At 42.8% G+C, this 8,511-nt stretch overlaps 1 protein-coding gene across 3 annotated transcripts in view; it reads right to left on the bottom strand.

The window, feature by feature from the left end:
* LOC135523433 (trafficking kinesin-binding protein 1-like) overlaps window positions 1-7,979 on the bottom strand; it is a 40,106-nt gene extending 32,127 nt beyond the window's left edge. For all 3 annotated transcript variants that reach the window (XM_064950104.1, XM_064950128.1, XM_064950119.1), the window contains exons 1-2: window positions 7,896-7,979; window positions 5,706-5,860 (exon numbers count right to left, since the gene is read on the bottom strand). The gene's annotated coding sequence lies outside the window, so the exon portion shown is untranslated. The remainder of the gene's footprint in view (window positions 1-5,705; window positions 5,861-7,895) is intronic.
* Window positions 7,980-8,511: the final 532 nt, after the last annotated feature.

Here is an 8,511-nt window from a genome sequence, read left to right on the forward strand (position 1 = left end):
ATCTGAACAGTTAGTCCTCGAGGTTTTGCCTGCTACATAAGTTCTGTTATACTTACAGACATGATTCAAACAGTTTTAGAAACTTCAGAGTGTTTTCTATCCAAATCTATGAATAATATGCATATCTTATATTCTTGGCATGAGTAGCAGGAAGTTGAAATTGGGCACGCTATTTATCCAAAAGTGAAAATTCTGCCCCCTAGCCCCAAGAGGTGTTAAAAATGTGTCCACCATGTGCACATTGTGTCCGGATTCCTTTGTTCCGCACTATACTAAAATGCCAGTATGCATTCTGCAAATGATAGAATAGGCTAAATATGATAATAACACAACAACAACTGATGGCAGTAGCTAACTACCGTAGCTAACTAACCGGCTAACCTCTGTAGCTAGCCAGCAAGCAAAATGAAAGGGATTGCAAACGGGTTAGCATAACTCTAGCCAAACACAAAATAATTGTTCTAAATATGAACTAGCTGGATAGCATTTATGAGGCCATAAATATGTTCCACACACGCTAGGAATGTATTTTCTCCGACGTTATAATGAAAATGTGCCTCTCGGTCCCAAAACACACATTCTCTGGAGGCTCATAGCGGAGTGCTGATGACGTCACCCACTGTGTACGCTTTTGGTAGCCTGACTGAATCCGGACTGAGGCAAACCCCCCCCACACACACACACACACACACACACACACACACACACACACACACACACACACACACACACACACACACACAAAATGCATCCCTGACCACCTCCTGGAGTTATCAGACCACAATGTATCTAGTCCCGTCTTTTCAATGTGATCTTCGTATTCTGATAGCAGAAGTTGCATGTAAAGTGTCAAGTGTAGACACGACCATAGAGAGGGGTCCCCCAAAATAGAACAGGTAACATTAGTTCCTACTAGGTAGGCCTTCAAACTAAATTGCGGAAAGATACTGAAAACCCACCAAACCTCAGAGAAAAGACAAGAATTAGTCAACACGCTATACTAATAAAAAGCAGGAAATTAACTATTAAAATAGTTGATGGCCTATGATTCAGGAGGACTAAAAGGCCTGAGTAAGTATGTAAATACTATTCGCATCTCTGGAGCCAAGCAGCCAGACTTGGGTTGAAGTCGGTGAGGAGTATGTAGAGACATGTAGCTACTACAGTCTCATTTCAAACAGCTGAGCTAATGCGATGACCTTAGCCACTGTCTCATGTGCAGAGATAAGCTTGCTGTGTTGTATCAGTTGAGTATCTAGACACAGTGTTCACTCCCCAAACAATAAATAATGCCTACGAGACTTTCTGCACACACCATGGCTGAACTGCCTTCCCCACAAACCTGATTCATCAAGTCACAAGGCAATTACGACTAAACGATATCTCAACTTAAAAAGGCAGACTCAGCGAAATGACGTCGCCGCCGAGTAGCGCCGCAGATGTTGAGATAAGTGAGACGCAAGACTTCGCTCTCACACAGTCACACACAGCATCTGAGCATGTGCACGGGTTCGCGTCGCGCTGTTAAAGCGTGGTGGACAGGGCACCAAAACAGCAGAGAAGTTGAGCCTCATACTTCAACGCTCGCAGTTGTTTGCGGAAATTGGCCCACTATGCTGTTTACTTTCTGCATGTACGTCAGTCATATCGCTGAGTCGACCTTTAAAGTAAGCGCAGTTTCCTGAGTCCAGAATAAAACAAATTCAAGCTTCTCAGAGGGCGAGGAATGTGACATATGTTCCAAATTCCTCCCAATCCCCTCAAAGCCTAATATTTTCCCCAGTCAGCAGCCGCCGTGGCTGCAAGAAGCTTCCCCCTGCTATTGCTAACCGGATCAAAACCGCTGACAAAGCCATCGACCCTGGAAACAGACGGCCGTGACATATAGTCCTGTGTGGCTCAGTTGGTGGCACGTGGCACTTGCAACGCCAGGGTTGTGGGTTCGATTCCAACGGGGGACCCGTACGAACAAATATGAAAATGTATGAGCTCACAACTGTAAGTCGTGCTGGATGAGTGCGTCTGCTAAATAACAAACATAAAGGAATGAATGTCCTTGGCCCTTTGAAGACCCACTGACAGGTACCATCCCAACAGACACCACATAGGTCTTCTAACAGACACTTAGCTCTCATTCCTATGAAGCAACCTGCGGTCACCATTAACTCTAACTGGGAGCACTGGTTGGTTAACCATTAACTTCCTCATTGTACTATTTCCCATAAAGACCCAGTCTATCAACCACCTCACTGATAAAGGTGTGGCATCTCTTAAATGTATATTGTTTCAACTGGCACGGGAATAGAGGGGGAAAGGAGTACGACAAAGCATTTCGAAGATCATCGTTTGTCCATTTCCAATGTGACATTTCAGTTATTCTCGTGGCTCTGCCTATCTAACAATGCGTACTATTTGGATGCTTTGAGAATGACTCATGTGATGTCTATATGCCATCTGTTGTTATGCTCCTTTAGATCATATGGATGGTACAGACGAAACCAAAGTCTGGATAAAAACGTTGAAGCCTCTGGATCTACAGAGATGAAGCCACGGGTACTATTGTACCTGATCGGGCCTCGATCAGGTACAAACCAAGGCAAAATGCAAATCCCCAAGCCTGTCATGAGTCATGACAAAAGCCAGGATATGAGCTGAGAGAACTCTCCACAAAGCAAATGGAAACACTTGGTATAGTATGAGAGAAAGACAAAACAGGAGAGTGGATGAGAGAGAGAGAGAGAGAAGTCGTAAGAAAGCTAGAGAGAGATACTACACAGACACCAGCATCTATCTTTAAAATGACCTCTGCCCAGAAGATTTGTTACAAGCTAATGAATACAGCTATGATACAGAGGCAGGTATAGGGCATGGGAAAGTGGAGAAAGAAAGAGGGGGGGGAGAAAGAGAGAGAGAGACAGACAGAGAGAGAGAACTGCACTGTATCAAGAGGACCTTTACTTGGACAGACACCGGTTATTTTTACAACCCACTAGTCACCCAGACAACTGGAGCAGCTATATCTGGACTCCAACTACAGTATGAATAGAAAGTGGCCTTAAATACCTAAACCTAAATACCAACACACTCGCGGTCTCAGCTGATTCTCTGTGCAGACCAGAGGTCACTAGCCCTGCTCCTACAGAGCTAATGTGCTAAACGGTGTTCAGGATTTTTTGTCCCAGCCCAGATCTCACATACCCGCTGTTGTGATCGGACCAATCTACTACTCACAAAGACCTTGATCGGTTGAATTAGTTGACTTAAGTGTATGGCTGCAGCAAAAGCCTGCACACCCTGTAAGATAGTCCGTGAGCAAAAGCTACAAGTGAGGAGAGGTTGAAGGATTGAGAGTCGAACACTGTCATCATTATGTCTGTCAAGTGGTAATTCTCATCAAACGTAATGTCATTCACAACTCGGCATTAAGAAGACAAGTAAGGACCGTTCAAGCCTAACAGAGTGGCATTCTACCTCTAATATGCTAACAGACAGAGAGTTGCTATTGTAGCCAGATGGTTGTATTTGAAGAGAGTACACGGATGGTTTGGGTAGTTGGGAGTCGCCAATGCACACACTGTATCCTTTATCATGCACACACTGTATCCTTTATCATGCACACACTGTATCCTTTATCATGCACACACTGCATCCTTTATCATGCACACACTGCATCCTTTATCATGCACACACTGTATCCTTTATCATGCACACACTGTATCCTTTATCATGCACACACTGTATGTCAGGACCCGGTTACGAACCTGGGTCTCCGGAGTGAGAAACAGTCACTTAACCAACTGAGCCACGAATAGTCAGCAGAACCCAGAAGATGAGGCAGACACAGCAGTACTTAAGACGGTGTATTTAATAAAGTAAAAAGGAGAAGTCCTTCAATACAAAAAATGGCAAATCCAAAAGGTGGTAGGAATAGCACAAAAAGCCTCAAGAGATACTCGAAAACAAAAACAGAATTCCACAAGAGCATCCACCGGAATCGACAAGAATACACAGAACACTAGGGCTGGGTGCTAACATACAAACACAGAGCACAGAACTGAGGGAAACTAAGGGTTTAAATACAATCAGGGGAAACGAGGCACAGGTGCAAATAATAATGGGGAACAAGGGAAAAAACATAAGGTCAAAAAGCACAATGGGGGCATCTAGTGACCAAAACCCGGAACAACCCTGACCAAATCCTGACACTGTATCCTTTATCATGCACACACTGTATCCTTTATCATGCACACACTGTTTCCTTTATCATGCACACATTTGGTCTGCGGTGGCGACGTGGCTAAAAGAGTCTTTAACACAACATGCAATTCAACTCAGGTCAACTTGCCTCTGCACAAATACCTTGGACGACTGCACCGTGTTACATTCTCTCGCCCTTTTTTTAAGCAGGAAGACGGTATTACTGACTGAAACCACTCTGCCAGCTCACAAGACAGTTATCACAGGTCAATAAATCAACCCAAAGTGGCCACACACAAATACAATTCAAATTGCGCACACACAGCACTGCAATGTTCATGTTCTGCAATGGCTGCCATCCACATCTGCTCTGTCTGGCCAAAAGCTCCTTCAGTTGTTTGTCAGTCATACCACACCAGGCAAGCTATAAATCCTTTCAGACATTTGCCCTCTCACACACCAGACACATATTTCCCTTCACTACAATATATAAAGAATATTTTCTATATAGGCCTTCAAAGGAAAGAGAACAGGTGACATGCAACTGTACAGTCACAACATTAGCTAATTCATGTCACTATAATAACATAGTCACAACATTAGCTAACTCGTGTTGTTATAATAACATACTCACAACATTAGCTAACTCGTGTCGTTATAATAACATACTCACAACATTAGCTAACTCGTGTCATTATAATAACATACTCACAACATTAGCTAACTCGTGTCGTTATAATAACATAGTCACAACATTAGCTAACTCGTGTCGTTATAATAACATACTCACAACATTAGCTAACTCAAGTCGTTATAGTAACAAAGCCACAACATCAGCTAACTCATGTCGTTATAATAACATAGTCACAACATTAGCTAACTCATGTCGTTATAATAACATAGTCACAACATTAGGATAGATAAACCATACCATCATAATAACATCTAAACAGTTGATAAAGTACAACCACAGCATCAGTTAGTGAAATATCGAACCGTAGTATATGTTAGCCCCATCTTGCAAGTACTGTGGTTCAACAGGCCTACAGGCCTTTTGACGGGCTTCTTACACAACCGAGCTAAGGCCAACAATACACACATGGTGACACAATACATCAGCTATGAAGTGAATCTCTTATGATCTTCAAAATAACCGACCTCTTTACTGTGCTTCTGGTCAATGTTTGCAAATGTTTTCATTCGACTGAACGCATTCTGAAACACACACACACACACAGACACACACACACACTTCTCCAGTTTGCAGTCAATTTGTTTAGTCTGCCCCGAATGTATTGACATTACAAAGTTGCAGGGAGGGGAGAAGAACAAACCCAGAAGTCCTCCGTGCCGGCTCTCTCAGGGATAACGAACGCAAACCGAGTCAGAGGCTAACTACAGCAGCATAGACACAGAGACGGCATGCGGATAATGCTGATGACATTAGGTTATTAGCTTTATTGACTAACTGAGTATAACACTTACTGTTGTAAATGACAGTTACTTACCGTGCTGCTAGGAGTATCCTTGCATTGATTGGACGCAGGTGCAGTTGCTAGGACAGTCTCTCCTTGAGAGTGAGTGAGCCCGAGTCAAAACCAATGGCCTCTACAGCTGCTGCTTCTCCTGTCAGCTACCTTTAGCCCTCATCCAGTCTGGTGTCCTGGCTGAGAGGGAGAGAGAGAGAGGGGGAGTGAGGGAAGGCGGGAGGAGGTGGGGTTATAATGGAGAGAGAGGGGTGGGGGAGGGACAGAAAAAGAGATTGTGTGTGTGTGTGAGAGAGAGAGAGAGAGAGAGAGAGAGAGAATAAGAGAGAGAGAGAATAAGAGAGAGAGAGAATAAGAGAGTGAGAGAATGAGAGAGGAAAACAGTCTGTGAGTCAGCACTTGTACGCGCTGTCGTATTGCAGCTGCAGGCAAGGAATTCCCTCTCCCCTCTCTCTCTGTCATACTATCTGGCTCAGTCTGGTGCTCTGGTCAGAGCCATTCATTTGCGTCAGTCAGATCAGACATCTTTCTGCTTTACACACAGCCGTACACTAGCCAAATCAAATGCCTTACTCAGGCACTAGTTTATTACGCTACAGTTCAACATTTATTACCTACAGCTATTATAATGAATGTGTTTTTCTAAAAAGTAGAAGATAACTGATTAACAATCAATTATGCTCAAATATGATCATAATCAAACCAGTGACGTGCAACCAACAGTCAGCAGATAAACTCCTGTTGTTTGGTCCCAAACTGCTCTCTAAATCTGGCTTATAGCTTTTAGAAACAGTTATCCATTGTAGTTTGACAATTCAACTAACCGGAAAACTAGGACACTTCGGCTCCATGCTGATGACATATGGTAGGGCAACATCAGACTATGCTCAATAAAAGGAAGGCACTGAATATGAAATGCATGAATACATCATAGATCTGTGAACACACAGAGACTTCATTATTTGGCACAGACTCTAAACCAGTTGTCTGGTCATGAACTGTTAGGCTATTTATGGAAAAGTATCACGACTTAGAAAAGGCATGTTCTAAGTTACAGCTCTGAGTAATAAGGGCTGCCATATAAGGGCATTTCTATTCAGTCATCAAAAATTGCGGTGAGAGCCCCACCTCCTGTTGTGTCCCCGAGCTAATACAACAGGATGCAGTCAGCCTAGGCTACAGTGACAATGACGTTGAAAGAGTGAGGTGACTGGATCTGACATACAGTGACTTGCTTGATTGTATCTGTGTCGAGGTGCTATAGTATATTGCAAACACCCATCAATATGTAGGGTTGGTATAGTATGTGGTGTTGGATGGTTCCAAGGACCAACATCCGTTGTTTAACAAGATCAAAATGCAGTCGATGATAGAATAGGGTCATTAACACATATTTTGATAAACACGTTTTTTTTCAAAACATGGCCACATGACCACATTGACTGTTAGGGAAGCACCGCTACAGGACACATGGACTGTACCCATAAAATTGTAGCCCACTATAGTTACACCGGCAGGGGATTTTCAAAGACCAACGTTACTGTTTGTTTGGAACATTGTTGCAAAAATGGTGTCGCAAACAGTAACAATGTGGCAAACAGAAACATGACAAGTCCTGTTTATAGACTATCCTAGTCAATATTTATCTGCCCTCTGCCTATATCCCGTTGTGATTTGTCGTCCACTATGAATCAATTACATGTGAACTAAAAAAAATGTCATGTTTGGGGTAAAAAAGGAAACGTTAATTATCGACTTGCATTGTCGGCAACCGGATGGGTGCGATTAATTTGTCAATTAGGCCTAACAAAGAGTAGATACTGTTGTCGTGATACGATCCGATCTGCCTCAGCCAATTTTCCAGTTGACCAGCTAACGTTACATCTCTCTTCGTCTTTTCTGCTGATAATTAATTCACTATGCTGCAACTGAAAAATGATGACAGTCGTGTACAATGAGTTCATTTGTCCTACTTCATTGAGGTAAATAAAGTGTTTCTTTTGAGAACATTGGCAAAGAGCACAGGCGTTTTGCATTTCCACCGACAACAAAAGGGGCAGAGGGATCCTACCATTTGATCCCACCCTATGTGAGCCTATGGAAACATCGCTTCATCAAGTTGGTCACTCTTTCCTTTCTTTAGGAGATAAATACCAAAATACAACTATCAACAGAGATGAGATAAACGCTAACAAGTTTATAGAGACTTACGCATTTGCTTTTACCCAAGTTCTTCAAGGTCGTTTTGTCGGCAAAACTTGATAGGAACTTTTCCTCCGGACTTCGATCTGTCAAAGCGCTGGGTCCGTCTGTATTTGGTCATCTTGGAAGCGAAGCATTATGGCACATGTAGTTTCACGTGTAACCTCCTTGTTTAGCTAGAATACTTTGAACCAGTGGCCCCCAGGAACAGTAACAGACATAATGAACACCCACAACAATTCCGCATTCATGCGCAAATTTGACAAATATTTAGTGAAATTGTATGTATTACAAATGTCAATGTGTTCAGAATGTGTCCCAAATGTAAATATATGATGTACACACAGACCATGTTGTTTGATTTCAACAGACAAAAAAATATTATAGAAAAGCAACCCAGTTGAGGACAGTCACACCACCTAAAAAGTGCCCCTGCGGTTTGCAGCCCAGCCATGTTCAAATTAGAGGCAGTCCAAACCACCAGTCACATGAAAAGTATTTTAGTCATGTCCTGCTGCTCCATGGATCATTTTGGTGATACTATATCCCACATATCAGGCATTCATCTAGTGGTTAAAGGAGACTGTCAACCTGAATGCTGCAGATTACAAGCATGGAAATTATG

The sequence above is a fragment of the Oncorhynchus masou genome, chromosome 4 (assembly GCF_036934945.1).
Source record: "Oncorhynchus masou masou isolate Uvic2021 chromosome 4, UVic_Omas_1.1, whole genome shotgun sequence".
NCBI classification, from domain to species: Eukaryota; Metazoa; Chordata; class Actinopteri; order Salmoniformes; family Salmonidae; genus Oncorhynchus; species Oncorhynchus masou.